This window comes from Haliotis rufescens, unplaced genomic scaffold (assembly GCF_023055435.1).
Source record: "Haliotis rufescens isolate VD_foot unplaced genomic scaffold, xgHalRufe1.0.p SCAF_12, whole genome shotgun sequence".
Taxonomy (NCBI): Eukaryota; Metazoa; Mollusca; class Gastropoda; order Lepetellida; family Haliotidae; genus Haliotis; species Haliotis rufescens.
In genome coordinates, this window is record NW_025963802.1 from 14,594,135 (window position 1) to 14,614,961 (window position 20,827).

The following is a 20,827-nucleotide window of genomic DNA, read 5'->3' on the forward strand; positions in this document are numbered from 1 at the left end:
TACAGGCACACCACCTATGAGAAAGTAAAATGGACGTGTAAACATCACCATACTTGTAAATTGACATACAGGGACACCACCTATGAGAAAGTAAAATGGACGTGTAAACATCACCATACTTGTAAATTGACATACAGGGACACCACCTATGAGAAAGTAAAATGGACGTGTAAACATCACCATACTTGTAAATTGACATACAGGCACACCACCTATGAGAAAGTAAAATGGACGTGTAAACATCACCATGACACATACTTGTAAATTGACATACAGGGACACCACCTATGAGAAAGTAAAATGGACGTGTAAACATCACCATACTTGTAAATTGACATACAGGCACACCACCTATGTGACAGTAAAATGGACGTGTAAACATCACCATACTTGTAAATTGACATACAGGCACACCACCTATGAGAAAGTAAAATGGACGTGTAAACATCACCATACTTGTAAATTGACATACAGGCACACCACCTATGAGAAAGTAAAATGGACGTGTAAACATCACCATACTTGTAAATTGTCATACAGGCACACGACCTATGAGAAAGTAAAATGGACGTGTAAACATCACCATACTTGTAAATTGTCATACAGGCACACGACCTATGAGAAAGTAAAATGGACGTGTAAACATCACCATACTTGTAAATTGTCATACAGGCACACGACCTATGTGACAGTAAAATGGACGTGTAAACATCACCATGACACATACTTGTAAATTGACATACAGGCACACGACCTATGTGACAGTAAAATGGACGTGTAAACATCACCATGACACATACTTGTAAATTGACATACAGGGACACGACCTATGTGACAGTAAAATGGACGTGTAAACATCACCATGACACATACTTGTAAATTGACATACAGGGACACGACTTGTGAGGCGCAAAACACAAACAACCAAGTGACTGTCATCATGAGTGAGTGAGTTGGGTTTAACGCCGCTTAAAACAGTATTCCAGTTATATCACGTCGTGTCAGCTTAATGTGGGAGGAAAGCCCCAAGTGATGCAGGTCTCAGACGTTTACCATTTCGGTGAAACCCACGAGCACGGGTATGGTGCTGACAAACCTTGAAACATAATCGGGACGAACCTGGATTCGAACCCACAATCATAGGTTTCTGGCGTGACTAAGGGACACGACTGACGTCATGAACATCGATCTTCGCAATGCAAGCCTGACCACCCGATCCAGTTAGTTACCTCTTTTTCTTATGCAATATACATTTATATAACACAGGTATCCCGGTATCTGCTCAAATGCGATTTTATTTGTTCCCCGACCAGTGGATCCGTTTGCATTCCAGTTTTATCATTCTCAACTCCCTGGGGAGTATACAACCCAAGCTGCCTAGGGGCGCTAAAGGGTTTTACCATCCACCTCACATATCGGTCACCCATTCCATGCTCGGTGAACAGAGACACATTTGAACTAAGTCACCACAAGTTATGACACTAGTGTTTCGGGTGATATACACGTATTCGTGTTTCCACCATCGGACGACTGGGTTCTTTTGAGTGTACAGGGTGGCCCAGTCGTCTAAGGCGCCGCAATTCGCTGTGCAGAGTTGCGTCCCTTGGGCACGCCAGAAACCTATGATTGTGGGTTCGAATCCCGGTTCGCCCCGATTATGTTTCTAGGTTTGTCAGCACCATACCCGTGCTCGTGGGTTTCACCGAAGTGGTAAACGTCTAAGACCTGCATCACTTGGGCCTTTCCTCCCACATGAAGCTGACACGCCGTGATATGACTGGAATACTGTTAAAAGCGGCGTTAAACACAACTAACTCACTCACTCACTCTTTTGAGTGTACATGGTGTATGTACTGTACACTAGGGGTACTGACAACACTGTAAAGACCTGTAAACATAGTTGGTCCCAAGGCTGAATAACAACCTGGTCACGAGCCGTATACGATCTCAGCACCTGGCGCTTGCTATCCTGGGTTGCATTGGTTGCTGCAGACCAATTCTACCCTGGATTTCATTGGACCATTTTGTTGTTTTAATCTGTAATTTTGGCAGACAAACAGACAGATAGTTTATTTAAGTCTAACCTTAGGTACAGCTCTTTGATAAACAGTTTAAAACATACAAATGTATACCGCCAGGGACCAGTATATACAGAATGAAACAATACCTTTCTTCACATGAAAGTAAAAATATCTGTTTGAAATATGCATGAAATCTATAAGGCGCTATACATTTCCATCAATAATAGATTAATGCTCGACGGTTGGCATTATGATGGAGCGTTTTGGCAATGTTGAAACACATGTTTTATTTGCCATTAGAAAGCTGTATTTCTGTATATTAGTTAAAAAGACAGTATTTTGCAAAACAAGCTTGATATTCAAGATTAAATGATGGCGTATAGAAAGTTTGGTGAACTGTATCAAGGCTTGAAGGAACACTCTTATCTGCGCTTTTGCTATAAGCGACTGGATTATGCACGCGCTGAATTATTTTCGCCTAAATATCTACCGCTTAACGCCTGGAAATCAAACTAAGGCTGATAGGTATGTTTCAAAAAGAGCATATACAGCGACTGTGGTGGTAAAGGGTGGTGGGTAGCCTAGTGGTTAAAGCGTTAGTTTATCAGCCGAACGCTCGTAAGTGATTCCCCACATGGACATAATGTGTCTCTCGCCATGTGATTGGAATCTTATGAAAAGGGGCGAAAAATAACAGTCACTCTGATTCACTGTAGCAAGGTTTACCATCCGTTCTTTAACGTACAATGTTGTTTTGCACGGGGTTACACATGCAACTTCTACTATCTCACACATCTACCACTGACTCGAGAAGATCAGGGGTAGAATAGGTCTTCAGCAACCCATGTTTGCCGCAAAAGGCGACTATGCTTGTCGTAAGAGGCGACTAATGAGATCGGGTGGTCAGGCTCGCTGACTTGGTTGATGTATGTCATCGTATTCCAATTGCGTGGATCGATACTTACGATGTCAATGACTGAATTGTCTGGTTCAGACTCGATTATTTACAGACCGCCAGCTCTGAAGTCGTATGTACCTATGTGTCATATGTTGTTTCTGATCTGAAGTCGTTTGTACCTATCTATCATATGTTGTTTCTCTTATGAAGACGTATGTTTCTATTCATCATATGTGGTTTCTGTTCTGACGTCGTATGTACCTATGTGTCATATGTTGTTTCTGATCTGAAGTCGTTTGTACCTATCTATCATATGTTGTTTCTGTTATGGAGACGTATGTACTTATGTATCATATGATGTTTCTGTTCTGAAGTCGTATGTACCTATGTATCAATATGTTGTTAGAGGTCTGAAGTCGTTTGTACCTATGTGTCATATGTTGTTACTCTTTTGAAGACGTATGTACCTATGTATCAATATGTTGTTTCTGTTCTGAAGTCGTATGTACCTATATATCAATTTGTTGTTAAAGTCCTGAAGTCGCTTGCACCTATGTGTTCGTATCTATAGACTGTTTAAACGTTGTATGTACCTAGGCTTCTCCAGGTTTACTCTTCAGGGCCCCGTTCCACAAAGTGAGCGTAGCGCGAATACCATCGCAACTTCCATACTTTAACATAGAGGTACGACAATCGTAGCGCTGAGATCACCTATTTGAATTAGGCTCTGTTATTGAGAGCAAGTATTAGTACTTTGAATCTGTATAAATGTTCCCCAAATTAAGTTTTAAACGAATTTATCGCAATAATTGATATAACGACACACAAATTGGAATTGTGTATCTAAATTTATGGGTGCAAGGCTTGTTCACAGATGTGCCTATGTATAGTTCACACTGTCGTTTGATGAGTCACCCGTAGTTGGCTCCCTTCCCTCCAGTGCAAACGCTGCGTGGACCAGGAAGTGATTCTGACCTGGGGCGTTGTAGGTTACTGTAATATGAGTGATAATCGGCTTACCTAGGTCTCTGTCCTAGTTGTGTTGTGATGCAACATCACATATGAAATGTCAGGCTCGCTGACTTGGTTGATGCATGTCATCGTGTCCCAATTGCGTGGATCGATGCTCATGACATCAGTCACTGGATTGTCTGGTCCAGGCTCGATTATTTTCAGACCGCCGTCATATAGCTGGAGTGCAGCGTTAAACAACAAACAAACAAACAAACATTACAGACAGGTATATGACGTGAAATGAATCAACTCTTTTAAATCTGATATCAATGCCGAGGCTTGAATTATATTTATTCAGGATAAGGTTAGTGTATGGTATTGGGAAAGGGTATTCATTATTCATTAAGTATAGTTTATTAATGGTTGCGGTGCTGTGTTGAAGGCCTGGCCTTGTCGCCTCTGGGATACCGTGAATTGCCAGGCGACCTGACGTCCTAGAGCAACACAAATCTTAACTGTTTCGTATCACTCGTTTTTATTGACATGTTTTTTTATCCACCGTGCCCTAAATGCGCCCGTAGAGACAGCGACTTGCGGATACGTCATGTGGGCCTAATGGCTGTCCCATTTAAACAGAACAACAAATCAAATAAAAACACTCTGTGGTTTGATGAAAAGAAAACATTATACACACGTTGTGGGGCCAAAAAATAAGTTTGCTTTACTTTTTAAGGAATAGAGATCATCGACCAAACGTGTATTATTAGACTGCTATGTTTTAAGGTTACATATGTAACACGACATTACAGATTAATTTTAATTATCTCAAGTTTGCCATGAACGACAGCGTCATCTACCAGTGTTATTGGATAATTTACAGTTTGTGTATGTCGGTGTATTATACCCCGATAGCGTGTATTGACGACCGCGGTGAATCTTTTTTATAAATAAATAAATAAATACAAAACAACAAAACAACAAACAAGCAAACAAAAATCAACCTCGCATCCCCAAATATATAAAAGTTTGTCTATTTACTGTCAAGGCTTACAAGACTGTTAACATTTCTGGCTGAACGGCAGGTGTTACTATATACGAGGCGTTTAGATTGTTTACAGGCTCACTTATGCAAAATAATGTCTCGTCATGTTGTTTGACCTTATAGTTCGCCAAGTACGCTCGGCTGGGTCTGACTCACGCTGTGTATAGTGTCACACACATCCCCTAGGAAATGTGTGTCAAATGAGTTATTAAACTTCTTACAGTGAGTAAATGTCCCAGATATAACTTAATAGGACACGTCATAGCTTTACACCGCTAAGTAGCTGACACGCCTTCAATAGTGCAAGTAGCAATGCCCTTGCAGACAACCACACAATCAGGCCATACGTGGTTGACACGTAGAAAATCAATCAATGTTGTTTACCTTCAAATGATTAATTTTCAGGTTACTTTAAAATGAAAAAGTGCATTCTGAAACGAAGTATATAGATACACGGTGAAAAATGCCGTGGTATCGTATTGTATACTTCATTGACGAATCACACCTGAACAAATTCTCCATTAAGTGACGAAAGCGGTAGGGCGGTGTGTTAGGGTTGCAGGTGGGAGGGGGGAGAGGATGAGAGGGGCGTCCCGGTGGCGATACGTCGTCAGTTCCTTCTGGAATAAACACAGTACACCTTGGTCCAACCTTGAAGTGAGTCGTGTTTGCGAGAACAGACTAATAACAGGGGCTAACAGCAACTGGCCTCAACTAACAAAATGGTGTCGGTAATATTTGCACGTGAGCCGTGCGTTTATTGATCAGGCGAGGTGGTTTCTCTGTGGCGAAGAAAAGGAGAATCGTCAACAGCCGGGAAGTCCCCGTTAGTGAAATCTCAACGCCAGTTACCTCCCTTTGAGACTGTTTTATCTCTTCACCGTTAACCACCAACGCCTGTTTATCCTGTGTTCTTCAAGCCTTAGTGTCGTCTGCACGGCTAGCGGCAGCAACTGCAGTGACGCAAACTGTCTTATATCCGCAACAATCACCAGTAGAACACTCTGCCAGTGATTCCGAGCACGCTGTTGCTACGTCTGAGAGATCGATAGATCAATGTGATTGACCGGTCAGGCAAGCTGATTCTCCCTCAAGAGCTACGAAGTAACTACATTGGAAACATGGGTGTGATTCTAAGACACTGAAGAAAACTACACGTATATCAGTTCAACAGGTGGTACGTGTCAATAGGTAAGTACTCCATGCCATCCTTCCATTTATACTTGTCCTCATACAGGACATTTAACGCCATGCTGCATGAATCAACTAGAGGCAGATTCATGGTAATTAAACATATACGTGTATATTACCGCGTCAGTGCGTGCGAAACATTGACCTTAGTACTTGATTTTCTTCCTCGTATCTGGGTATTACGCCACGAATAAATGACGATAAATACCTAGTTGGGAGCCCGCAGACGGAGTTACTGACGACGATATTCTGAGCATGACTAGAGATTCGCAAACAAATTGACAGGGTCCAGTTAACGGAGAATAATTGGAATACAAGAATACCATCTGGTTATGTCCTGTGTGTTTGGTTGGGATGACAAATGCTACAATACAAATCTACGGAATGTTCGTAATTAGTCTTTATGGGCTGAAAATGTATCTTAGTTATCTGTCTTTGATAATAAACACAGATCCCTGCCATTTGTCATTGTCATGAAAACACTGTGTCCGCTAGGTACACAAGATGGATCACGTCCTATCAGTTACAACCTGTTGCTTCCCGAGCAAGAAGATCTGCATAACGAGCGAAATGGTCTTTAGAATGCAAATCGGGGCGTTCTCTTTCATGTTATTTTCCGATGTTTGTGATTGTACGAACCTATTTGGTTGGATTATGACATTGTGTTACACGGAACACTGCACATATACTAGTGGCCGCCATTAGGGCCTTGCGCAGTCATTTGTTCCGGTGGTTAAAGGGGTGTCCATTTTAGATTCAGACTGTCTGATGTCTGTTTCAAGTCTAGATTCAGACTGTCTGATGTCTGTTTCCTGTCTAGATTCAAATTGTCTGATGTCTGATTCCAGTTTAGGTTCATACTTTCTGATTGTTTCGTGTTTCTGTTCATACTGTCTGATGTCTGTTACAGTCATGATTCAGAAGATCTGTTGTCTGTACCAGGATAGATTCAGACTGTGTGCTGTCTGTTTCTAGTCGTTTCACACTGTCTGCCGCCTACTGCAGACTGTTTGTTCAGACGGCCGTTTGAAATAGGGATCACAAAAACACCACTGAGTGCATGTTGTTAATGATGTGTTGGACAAGTTTATCATACACGTGAGAGCTGTGTCACTTAGGCAGCACTCGCCCAGTTTAAGGAGACAACTCTACCATTAAACACCAACATATACACATGACAACCTTTTCAGCACTGCCTCACAGCAATTATGCTCTCCTAGTACACTTCAGCAGTCATAACCACACTACCCACGCCCTAACGCTCCTACTAATTGCCTCATGTTATCGACTAGAACACCGTCTATATATGTAACGCAGCCCAGGTGTTGCAGCGGGACCCGCCGCTGATTTCCGACGATCAAAGCAACCATTGGATGACATTTTTATGAACCACTTTGCCTGAACTTCCATGTGTGATGGTGGCTGAGATGAGTGATTAACGGCCTAAAGGTGATTTCTAATTCTGGAATTATGTAGACCAAGAGAGGTGTATTTCGAGTGAGTGAGTGGGTGCCGCTTTTTGTACTTATATCAGTGAGATCAGCTAGGTATGGGAGTAAGGCACACAGTTACATAGGTCGTAGGCGATCACTTTGGTGAAACATATGGACGTGAAAAACTGATCGTTACTTGGGATTCAAACACGAGATAAGCAGACTCTTGGTGCGTTACACGACACTGTACTGCGCTTTGACCCCAACCAACCCACCTCTGGGTAAAACGACGTTTGTGGGAGCAATAATATCTAGACAGATGACACATGTAGCTGTCATATACGCAATAATAATGACACAATTATCGTGGTGGTACTAGTGATGATTAATGATAATTAATGACAATGACATAATAAATAAAATAATTTCGTTAATAGTTGGACCAATTTTCCTTAGTTTATTTTTTAGGTAAGCATATGTATGTAGGACATATTTCGTTTAGCAAATAAAAGAAATTGGTACAATTAGCATTTGTTTGAATGTTTTAAAGGTTTGATTCATTTAATATTGTTTGTTAAGTGGTTCTTGTAATTAGGTAAAACCATATCGAGCTTGGCAGTAGTAGTAGAAGTAGTTCGGTCTTTAAATAATCGAGTCTGGACCAGACAATCCAGTGTTTGACATCATGAGCATCGATCCACGCAATTGGGATACAATGACATGCATCAACCAAGTGAGCGAGCCTGACCACCCGATCCCCTTTGTCGCCTCTTACGGTAAGCATGGGTTTCTAAAGACCTATTCTACCCCGGATCTTCAGTTGTAGTAATTGTAGTAGTAGTAGTAGTAGTAGTAGTAGTAGTACTTCAGTAGTAGTAGTAGTAGTAGTAGTAGTAGTGGTAGTAGTGGTAGTTTGTTATTTAACACCGCACACGGCAATATTCTTGATATGCGACGGCGGCCTGTAAATATTCGTGTCTCAACCAGACAATCCAGTGATTGATATTGTGAGCCTGACCACCCGAGTGAGAATAGTGTAGTAGTAGTAGTAGTAGTAGTAGTAGTAGTAGTACAGTGAAACCCGATAGTCTTTGGGATACGTCAAAATGATGTTTTTGTTGAATGGCCTTTGTGGTGGTGGTAGTTGTAGGGGCAGTGGCAGTAGGTGCGGTTGTTGTTGTAGGAATGGGAACAGTATTGTCCAGGATGAGTATCCTTGCTGACATGTGCAGGAAACAGAACTGTTTCAATTCTCAGGGATCGGGATCGGAACGTATGGGGCACTGACCCCATCTGTTTTTGGAGTATGAAATGAGTCATATTCAGCGTTATGCCTAGATGGGGACGTTCAAGGGTGACAGTAGCCAGGCTATAGAAGTGATCATACGGCTTGATTAGCTTCACACGTATGCAATGTTATTCAGATAGAGTGCTCTCTGTCCTCGGTGTCTTGACGCTCGGAATGGTGAATATGGATGTGCCAATACCGAGGTTTACAAATTCAGACAGAAAATCAAACAGGATTGCTGTTATTGATTTTGCGTCAAGATCGACTTCTAAAGCTTTCTGTGATTGATTAAATATGCCCATGTTTGAACAGTCAGCTATTGAAGATGCTTTGTTGGATAATCATATTGCAACTCATGGTTGTAACTGATACGAAGTGTCTGTGAATGGACCGACAGGACAGTACCAAGTTACACACGTACACTATATTGACAAACGGTACAATATCCACTGCATTCATATTGCATGGCCGGACATTAAAACACATGTTGGTATTCTTATTGCATGGTCCGACATTTAGGTATGGTGACATACGTATTGCAATGTTCGACATTAAGGCGTGCCGACATTCATATTGCAGTGCCCGATACTAAAGCATACAGAAAAGCATGCAGTTACGTATCTATGTTCACTTCATGAAAAGCATGAATTCAGTCTTATTGCACTGTACGACAGTAATGTTTCGGGTTATTTGCAATGCAATGTCTCAACAGTGAGGCGTGCAGCTTTCATATTGCAGTGCGACAGTGAGGCTTGCAGTTATTAATATTGCAGTGCCGACAGTGAGGCGTGCAGCTTTCATATTGCAGTGCGACAGTGAGGCGTGCAGTTATTCATATTGCAGTGTCCGACGCTGAGGCGTGCAGGTTTTCATATTGCAGTGCCGACAGTGAGGCGTGCAGTTATTCATATTGCGAGTCCGACAGTGAGGCGTGCGGGTTTTCATATTGCAGTGTCCGACAGTGAGGCGTGCAGTTATTCATATTGCGAGTCCGACAGTGAGGCGTGCAGTTATTCATATTGCAGTGCCGACAGTGAGGCGTGCAGTTATTCATATTGCGAGTCCGACAGTGAGGCGTGCGGGTTTTCATATTGCAGTGTCCGACAGTGAGGCGTGCAGTTATTCATATTGCAGTGTCCGACGCTGAGGCGTGCAGTTATTCATATTGCAGTGTCCGACGCTGAGGCGTGCAGGTTTTCATATTGCAGTGCCGACAGTGAGGCGTGCAGTTATTCATATTGCAGTGTCCAACAGTGAGGCGTGCAGTTATTCATATTGCAGTGTCCGACGCTGAGGCGTGCAGGTTTTCATATTGTAGTGCCGACAGTGAGGCGTGCAGTTATTCATATTGCAGTGCCGACAGTGAGGCGTGCAGGTTTTCATATTGCAGTGTCCGACAGTGAGGCGTGCAGTTATTCATATTGCTAGTCCGACAGTGAGGCGTGCAGTTATTCATATTGCAGTGTCCGACAGTGAGGCATGCAGTTATTCATATTGCTAGTCCGACAGTGAGGCGTGCAGTTATTCATATTGCAGTGTCCGACAGTGAGGCGTGCAGTTATTCGTATTGCAGTGTCCGACAGTGAGGCGTGCAGTTATTCATATTGCTAGTCCGACAGTGAGGCGTGCAGTTATTCATATTGCAGTGTCCGACAGTGAGGCGTGCAGTTATTCGTATTGCAGTGTCCGACGCTGAGGCGTGCAGGTTTTCATATTGCAGTGCCGACAGTGAGGCGTGCAGTTATTCATATTGCAGTGCCGACAGTGAGGCGTGCAGTTATTCATATTGCAGTGTCCGACGCTGAGGCGTGCAGGTTTTCATATTGCAGTGTCCGACAGTGAGGCGTGCAGTTCTTCATATTGCAGTGTCCGACGCTGAGGCGTGCAGTTATTCATATTGCAGTGTCCGACAGTGAGGCGTGCAGTTATTCATATTGCGAACCGACAGTGAGGCGTGCAGGTTTTCATATTGCAGTGTCCGACAGTGAGGCATGCAGTTATTCAAGTTGCAGTGCCGACAGTGAGGCGTGCAGTTATTCATATTGCGAGTCCGACAGTGAGGCGTGCAGTTATTCGTATTGCAGTGTCCGACGGTGAGGCGTGCAGGTTTTTATATTGCAGTGCCGACAGTGAGGCGTGCAGGTTTTCATATTGCAGTGCCGACAGAGAGGCGTGCAGTTATTCCTATTGCAGTGCCGACAGTGAGGCGTGCAGTTATTCATATTGCAGTGTCCGACGCTGAGGCGTGCAGGTTTTCATATTGCAGTGTCCGACAGTGAGGCGTGCAGTTCTTCATATTGCAGTGTCCGACGCTGAGGCGTGCAGTTATTCATATTGCAGTGTCCGACAGTGAGGCGTGCAGTTATTCATATTGCGAGTCCGACAGTGAGGCGTGCGGGTTTTCATATTGCAGTGTCCGACAGTGAGGCGTGCAGCTTTCATATTGCAGTGTCCGACAGTGAGGCGTGCAGTTATTCATATTGCGAGTCCGACAGTGAGGCGTGCAGTTATTCATATTGCAGTGTCCGACAGTGAGGCGTGCAGTTATTCATATTGCAGTGTCCGACGCTGAGGCGTGCAGTTATTCATATTGCAGTGTCCGACGCTGAGGCGTGCAGGTTTTCATATTGCAGTGCCGACAGTGAGGCGTGCAGTTATTCATATTGCAGTGTCCAACAGTGAGGCGTGCAGTTATTCATATTGCAGTGTCCGACGCTGAGGCGTGCAGGTTTTCATATTGTAGTGCCGACAGTGAGGCGTGCAGTTATTCATATTGCAGTGCCGACAGTGAGGCGTGCAGGTTTTCGTATTGCAGTGTCCGACAGTGAGGCGTGCAGTTATTCATATTGCTAGTCCGACAGTGAGGCGTGCAGTTATTCATATTGCAGTGTCCGACAGTGAGGCATGCAGTTATTCATATTGCTAGTCCGACAGTGAGGCGTGCAGTTATTCATATTGCAGTGTCCGACAGTGAGGCGTGCAGTTATTCGTATTGCAGTGTCCGACAGTGAGGCGTGCAGTTATTCATATTGCTAGTCCGACAGTGAGGCGTGCAGTTATTCATATTGCAGTGTCCGACAGTGAGGCGTGCAGTTATTCGTATTGCAGTGTCCGACGCTGAGGCGTGCAGGTTTTCATATTGCAGTGCCGACAGTGAGGCGTGCAGTTATTCATATTGCAGTGCCGACAGTGAGGCGTGCAGTTATTCATATTGCAGTGTCCGACGCTGAGGCGTGCAGGTTTTCATATTGCAGTGTCCGACAGTGAGGCGTGCAGTTCTTCATATTGCAGTGTCCGACGCTGAGGCGTGCAGTTATTCATATTGCAGTGTCCGACAGTGAGGCGTGCAGTTATTCATATTGCGAGTCCGACAGTGAGGCGTGCAGGTTTTCATATTGCAGTGTCCGACAGTGAGGCATGCAGTTATTCAAGTTGCAGTGCCGACAGTGAGGCGTGCAGTTATTCATATTGCGAGTCCGACAGTGAGGCGTGCAGTTATTCGTATTGCAGTGTCCGACGCTGAGGCGTGCAGGTTTTTATATTGCAGTGCCGACAGTGAGGCGTGCAGGTTTTCATATTGCAGTGCCGACAGAGAGGCGTGCAGTTATTCCTATTGCAGTGCCGACAGTGAGGCGTGCAGTTATTCATATTGCAGTGTCCGACAATGAGGCGTGCAGTTATTCATATTGCAGTGTCCGACAGTGAGGCGTGCAGTTATTCATATTGCAGTGTCCGACAATGAGGCGTGCAGTTATTCATATTGCAGTGCCGACAGTGAGGCGTGCAGTTATTCATATTGCAGTGCCGACGCTGAGGCGTGCAGCTTTCATATTGCAGTGTCCGACAGTGGGGCGTGCAGTTATTCATATTGCAGTGCCGACAGTGAGGCGTGCAGTTATTCATATTGCAGTGTCCGACAGTGAGGCGTGCAGTTACTCATATTGTTTGGACGCTTGCCAGAAAACTATCAACGTGGGATCGCTTCGGCCTAATTATGTTTCTGGTTTTATCAGCACAATACCCGTGCAGAGCAGACCTTTAGTCGTCATCCAACCTAAGCTGACACGCTGCGATATAACCCTATGCAGAGCATGCTATGGTGTATATATCATGTAACATGCTCTTATTAATCACTGATAAGGTCCCCTATGGGATGAGGGAATACCACGTTGGGCCTAATATACGAGTGAGTGAGTATGGTTTTATGCCGCTTTTTAGCAATATTCCAGGATTATCACGGCGGGGGACACCAGAAATGGACTTCACACATTGTGCCCATGTAGGGTTTCGAACCCGGATCTTCGGCTAGACGAGCCTACGCGTTAACCTTTAAACTGCCCAAACGCCCCCTAATATACGATGGTTGATTGACGCAATACTTTTTAGAGGGGATTTAATACACCAAAACGTTATAGTCTGACAAATTGAACTGTGATCTTAGGGTACAGAAAGGTGAATGTGAGATAACCGATACACGGTTCTTCAACTGTAATTAGTTAAACTACGGGGACCTTCAAAACGACCCCGTCTTGGGAGACCTGTGACGTCAGCAACACCTGAAATGATCCAGAGAATACACGATATGGTGATGACTGACCGACGAATAACTAACTGAGCGTCCTATTGGTAGTTCCGTAGGCATTTCCCGGGAGAGAATACATTCCATTATCACAGAAAGTTTGACAGTGTCGAAAGTATCAGCTCGTTGGGTTCCAAAGCGTCTGACATCAGGGCCCACTTGCACAAAGCCGTCTTAGCGCTGAGATGATCGTAACTCCCATATGTTAACATAGTTTTACGATAGTCTTAGATCGCTAAGATCGCTTTGTGCGAGTGGGCCCTGATCAGAAACGCACCAGGCACATGACATGATAATCTAGCTCTCTTTGAAGCTGATCCAGAAAGGTTCTTGAAATGGTTTGTGAGTCCAATTAACACCTACAACAGTGGCAAAGTCTGGTCTATTAGTTGGTGATATTGAATTCAGAAGGTGTCATCATCTTCCAACAGGCCAGACAATAAACGGAGGATATTATGATGCACTTTCGAGGCAATTACGAGATGAAACTCAGGCTAAGAGGCATGGGAAGCTAACAAAAGGTGTGCCCTTCCACCAGGACAGTGCGCCAATACACAAATCAGTTTTGCCATGGCTACATATCAGGAGTGAGGCTTTGAACCCCTTCAGCACCCACCTTTGTCTCCTGATCTTGCACTATCAGACCCCTATCTGTTCCCAATCATTAAGAAAGCTTTATCAGGAACCCATTTCGACTCGAACGATGACGTCATAGCAGCAGTGGAAAACATTTTGGACATGCAAGGGAAGAACTTCTACAAAACTGAGATAAAATGCCCCCAACATCTTTGGCAAAAGTGTATCAATTTGGAAGGGGATCATCTTCCCGAGGCCAGAGCGTTAATTATATAACTGACTATAAACGTCATTTACAGTCAGTTAACTCAGTTAACTCCCTTGCCTCGGGAAGAGGAAAAGGGATTATCTTAAAAATAAAATTGTAATGTCCTTAGGTCACGTTTTACTTTGTGAGGCTAAGAACATATACCCTTGGACATGTGCGTTTACATAATAAAGTGTAAGTGTATGTTAATAATATGTTTTTATATGTTGTTCAAGCCGCACTCAGCAATATTCCAGCTTATTGAATGCGGCCTGTACATAATCGACTCTGGACCAGACAAACCTTTAATTTATCATTTGTGAAACGTCGTCGAGCCGCAATCAACCAGGTCACCGAGTCAGGCCTCCCGATTAATTAAGCCTCTCTGTACAACATCCTCCGAAGCCCAGCAGGGATATCTTACACAGACGTTGGTGTTAATTATGTCCCCTGAGAATATGTACTGCTTGTCTCAGTGAAGGTTGTATGATCTAACACTATGTTATGCGTCTCTTAGTATAAATATATACGAGAACATGGCATGCGGGTATCGATCTGAGAGGGCTCCGGGCAGATATTCCATTATAGATATCTTTATGATGCGAGAATACGTTGTACAGATCGGAGTGTAATCTGTATTGAAGAGCACAAAACGTCACGTTTGTTTGTTTGTTTGTTTGTTTGTTTGTTTGTTTGTTGTTTAACGCCGCACTCAGCAATATTCCTGCTACATGACGGCGGTCTGTAAATCATCGACTCTGGACCAGACAATCCAGTGATTGATATCATGAGAATTGATCCACGCAATTGGGATACGATGACATGCATCAACCAAGGCAACGAGCCTTACCACCCAATCCCGTCAGTCGCCTCTGACGACAAGCATAGTCGCCTTTAACGGCAAGCATGGGTTTCTGAAGACCTATTCTAACCCGGATCTTAACGGGTAGATTTACGTATTGGGTGTGATTAAACAGTTAAGAACTGTGCCAGCTATAGTAACAAGGGGTCTCCCAGTAGCTCCTATTGATAATACAATTTTGTTTTGTTTCGTCCTGATGCTGTATTGGTGTATGGTAAAACTGCATGACATTGGATTGGCCTTCCAAATAGCTTCCGTCGATGGAATAATAGATTATATTCATGTTCCGCAATGTCCTTGTGTATTTCACATCATTATGCTGTGGTGGAGTCTTCAATCACCCTGGAATCCCTTTTATATTCATCATCCACACTGCCATCCTCGGGGCAAGGGAGCTGAGGCTTTGTAGCCGGCCCGTAGAACATGAAACATTTGTCCATCTGGACAGGCCATTATTATTTATTGCTTCGGGACCGGGGACATTGGGTACGTGATGGATAATGTCATACAGGGAGTGGTGAGTCCATCGCGGCGCTCTGCAGGCCGTCACTACTGTCACAGGCGCACTCGTTACTGAGATACATCCAGGCGGAATAATAACTATGCATAAAGCCGATTGCGTATTCGCATGCATATGACTGCGATTCCATGTTGTGATTCACCAAGACCCGGGCTCTCTAAGCTTGTCTCATTTGCATGTAGCGTATCAGTTGCGTTTGCTTTGCTTAGAATCGGTTCCTGTGCATCCCTGCGTATCTCACAAATAATTGACTAATCTTACGATTTTCTCAGTGAGCTGCAGTTTCTCTACTACACTACGTATCTCAGTGAGCTGCAGTTTCTCCCCTACACTAAGTGTCTCAGTGAGCTGTAGTTTCTCTATTAAACTACGTGTCTCAGTGAGCTGCAGTTTCTCTACTACACTCCGTGTCTCAGTGAGCTGCAGTTTCTCCCCTACACTAAGTGTCTCAGTGAGCTGTAGTTTCTCTATTAAACTACGTGTCTCAGTGAGCTGCAGTTTCTCTACTACACTACGTGTCTCAGTGAGCTGCAGTTTCTCTACTACACTCCGTGTCTCAGTGAGCTGCAGTTTCTCCCCTACACTAAGTGTCTCAGTGAGCTGCAGTTTCTCTACTACACTCCGTGTCTCAGTGAGCTGCAGTTTCTCCCCTACACTAAGTGTCTCAGTGAGCTGTAGTTTCTCTATTAAACTACGTGTCTCAGTGAGCTGCAGTTTCTCTACTACACTACGTGTCTCAGTGAGCTGCAGTTTCTTCACTACCCTAAGTGTCTCAGTGAGCTGCAGTTTCTCCACTACACTAAGTGTCTAAGAGAGCTGTAGTTTCTCTACTACACTACGTGTCTCAGTGAGCTGCAGTTTCTCCACTACACTAAGTGTCTAAGAGAGCTGTAGTTTCTCTATTAAACTACGTGTCTCAGTGAGCTGCAGTTTCTCTACTACACTCCGTGTCTCAGTGAGCTGTAGTTTCTCTATTAAACTACGTGTCTCAGTGAGCTGCAGTTTCTCTACTACACTACGTGTCTCAGTGAGCTGCAGTTTCTCTACTACACTACGTGTCTCAGTGAGCTGTAGTTTCTCCACTACACTAAGTGTCTAAGAGAGCTGTAGTTTCTCTATTAAACTACGTGTCTCAGTGAGCTGCAGTTTCTCCACTACCCTAAGTGTCTCAGTGAGCTGTAGTTTCTCTACTACACTCCGTGTCTCAGTGAGCTGCAGTTTCTCCACTACACTAATTGTCTAAGAGAGCTGTAGTTTCTCTACTACACTCCGTGTCTCAGTGAGCTGCAGTTTCTCCACTACACTAAGTGTCTAAGAGAGCTGCAGTTTCTCTACTACACTAAGTGTCTCAGTGAGCTGTAGTTTCTCTACTACACTACGTGTCTCAGTGAGCTGCAGTTTCTCCCCTACACTAAGTGTCTCAGTGAGCTGCAGTTTCTCTACTACACTACGTGTCTCAGTGAGCTGCAGTTTCTCTACTACACTCCGTGTCTCAGTGAGCTGCAGTTTCTCTACTACACTCCGTGTCTCAGTGAGCTGCAGTTTCTCTACTACACTACGTGTCTCAGTGAGCTGCAGTTTCTCCCCTACACTAAGTGTCTCAGTGAGCTGCAGTTTCTCCACTACACTAAGTGTCTAAGAGAGCTGTAGTTTCTCTACTACACTACGTGTCTCAGTGAGCTGCAGTTTCTCCCCTACACTAAGTGTCTAAGAGAGCTGTAGTTTCTCTACTACACTACGTGTCTCAGTGAGCTGCAGTTTCTCCACTACACTAAGTGTCTAAGAGAGCTGTAGTTTCTCTACTACACTACGTGTCTCAGTGAGCTGCAGTTTCTCCCCTACACTAAGTGTCTCAGTGAGCTGCAGTTTCTCCACTACACTAAGTGTCTAAGAGAGCTGTAGTTTCTCTACTACACTACGTGTCTCAGTGAGCTGCAGTTTCTCCACTACACTAAGTGTCTAAGAGAGCTGTAGTTTCTCTATTAAACTACGTGTCTCAGTGAGCTGCAGTTTCTCTACTACACTCCGTGTCTCAGTGAGCTGTAGTTTCTCTATTAAACTACGTGTCTCAGTGAGCTGCAGTTTCTCTACTACACTACGTGTCTCAGTGAGCTGCAGTTTCTCTACTACACTACGTGTCTCAGTGAGCTGCAGTTTCTCCCCTACACTAAGTGTCTCAGTGAGCTGCAGTTTCTCCACTACACTAAGTGTCTAAGAGAGCTGTAGTTTCTCTACTACACTACGTGTCTCAGTGAGCTGCAGTTTCTCCACTACACTAAGTGTCTAAGAGAGCTGTAGTTTCTCTATTAAACTACGTGTCTCAGTGAGCTGCAGTTTCTCTACTACACTCCGTGTCTCAGTGAGCTGTAGTTTCTCTATTAAACTACGTGTCTCAGTGAGCTGCAGTTTCTCTACTACACTACGTGTCTCAGTGAGCTGCAGTTTCTCTACTACACTACGTGTCTCAGTGAGCTGCAGTTTCTCCCCTACACTAAGTGTCTCAGTGAGCTGCAGTTTCTCCACTACACTAAGTGTCTAAGAGAGCTGTAGTTTCTCTACTACACTACGTGTCTCAGTGAGCTGCAGTTTCTCCACTACCCTAAGTGTCTCAGTGAGCTGTAGTTTCTCTACTACACTCCGTGTCTCAGTGAGCTGCAGTTTCTCCACTACACTAATTGTCTAAGAGAGCTGTAGTTTCTCTACTACACTAAGTGTCTCAGTGAGCTGCAGTTTCTCCACTACACTAAGTGTCTAAGAGAGCTGCAGTTTCTCTACTACACTAAGTGTCTCAGTGAGCTGTAGTTTCTCTATTAAACTACGTGTCTCAGTGAGCTGCAGTTTCTCTACTACACTACGTGTCTCAGTGAGCTGCAGTTTCTCTACTACACTACGTGTCTCAGTGAGCTGCAGTTTCTCTACTACCCTAAGTGTCTCAGTGAGCTGTAGTTTCTCTACTACACTCCGTGTCTCAGTGAGCTGCAGTTTCTCCACTACACTTATTGTCTAAGAGAGCTGTAGTTTCTCTATTAAACTACGTGTCTCAGTGAGCTGCAGTTTCTCTACTACACTAAGTGTCTCAGTGAGCTGTAGTTTCTCTATTAAACTAAGTGTCTCAGTGAGCTGCAGTTTCTCTACTACACTACGTGTCTCAGTGAGCTGCAGTTTCTCTACTACACTCCGTGTCTCAGTGAGCTGCAGTTTCTCCCCTACACTAAGTGTCTCAGTGAGCTGTAGTTTCTCTATTAAACTACGTGTCTCAGTGAACTGCAGTTTCTCTACTACACTACGTGTCTCAGTGAGCTGCAGTTTCTCCACTACACTAAGTGTCTCAATGAGCTGCAGTTTCTCTATTATACTATGGATCACAGTGAGTTGCAGTTTCTATACTACGCTACGTGCCTCAGTGAGCTGCAGTTTCTCCACTACACTAAGTGTCTCAGTGAGCTGCAGTTTCTCCACTACACTAAGTGTCTCAATGAGCTGCAGTTTCTCTATTATACTATGGATCACAGTGAGTTGCAGTTTCTATACTACACTACGTGTGTCAGTGAGCTGCAGTTTCTCCACTACACTAAGTGTCTCAATGAGCTGCAGTTTCTCCACTACACTAAGTGTCTCAATGAGCTGCAGTTTCTCTATTATACTATGGATCACAGTGAGTTGCAGTTTCTATACTACACTACGTGTCTCAGTGAGCTGCAGTTTCTCCACTACACTAAGTGTCTCAATGAGCTGCAGTTTCTCCACTACACTAAGTGTCTCAATGAGCTGCAGTTTCTCTATTATACTATGGATCACAGTGAGCTGCAGTTTCTCTACTACACTACGTATCTCAGATACCAATGGACTAAAATGCCACCTCTTTGCTGCGTGTCTCACATAGATTCAGCTTCTATACTTGGTAACTCTTAAAATTAGCCGTGTAAAATGATGTGCATGTAAATATTTGACCATGTGTAATAGCATTTTTTTGCCACTAATTCTCACTCTATTTTTGTCATTTTGTCATTGAATCAAAGTATTGACCTCAATGTTTGCTTTGTGTTAGAGTTATGGCAACTAGCTCTGAATAACCTGATTGCCACTCCGATGCATGGCAAAGACATCACGGACATTGTACTGTATTACTTAACACTTCATATCAACTAAAAAAGCAACGTGATGGCAAATGGGACACCGGCATTGTTATGCAAGCACCTGCTCAGTCACGTGTTATTGATTTTAATAGAAACTTGAGGAAAATTGTCTTTGCATTAATGATTCAACAGGAAAACGTTTGTCGGTTTTTTATGTCTCACAAGAATAGAACGTTGAAGTGCAGAACAGAGAGTATCTGGGCTTGGTTTGCGTGATATCTTTATGAAATCTATTCGTGTTGCTTAAAACAACGGAATCCATTTTTTGTATCAATCAAAGTTCAACGATTGTCATAATGCGCTGTGATTGCATTTGAGAAAACAGCCATATTAGCGATTTCTTTGAAAGTATTGTCATGTGTAATCGATCATCACACATCCCGGATGGAGCCTGTCAATGTAGAGTTTCGTGTGGTGATGTCTGGCGTGTTTGACGCTCACGGCGTCTTGTGGGGTGTTCATTAAAAGCACTGATGAAACTACTGTCTTTCTTGCGGAACCAGCAAGTCGCAGAGTAACTAGTTCTTTCTTCCCAATATACATGACATCATTTGAGGGTTTTCTGCAATTTAATCTCATTATTCCCAATATATATGGCATGATATTCGGCTTTCCTGTACACTTAGTCCCATAGTTAACTGTTCATTATTTATCATGACATGATATTCGGCTTTCCTGTTAGCTTAGTCCCATAGTTAACTGCTCATTATTTTTTAAAAAGCATGACATATGATATTCGGCTTTCCTGTACACTGAGTCCCATAGTTAACTGCTCATTATTTTTAAAAAAGCATGACATCATATTCGGCTTTCCTGTAACTTAGTCCCATAGTTAACTGTTCATTATTAAAAAAAACATGACATCATATTCGGCTTTCCTGTTAACTTTGTCCCATAGTTAACTGTTCGATATTTTAAAAAGCATGACATCATATTCGGCTTTCCTGTAACTTAGTCCCATAGTTAACTGTTCATTATTTAAAAAAAGACATGACATGATATTCGGTTTTCCTGTACACTTAGTCCCAAAGTTAATGCTTCATTCTTCCCAATAATCATGACATGATCTTCAGGGTAAAG

The 20,827-nt window shown here is 43.6% G+C and overlaps 1 protein-coding gene across 1 annotated transcript in view; it reads left to right on the forward strand.

Moving 5' to 3' along the window:
* Window positions 1–5,491: 5,491 nt before the first annotated feature.
* LOC124119575 overlaps window positions 5,492–20,827 on the forward strand; it is a 55,971-nt gene continuing 40,635 nt past the window's right edge. The window contains exon 1 of the mRNA XM_048393379.1: window positions 5,492–6,106. The gene's annotated coding sequence lies outside the window, so the exon portion shown is untranslated. The remainder of the gene's footprint in view (window positions 6,107–20,827) is intronic.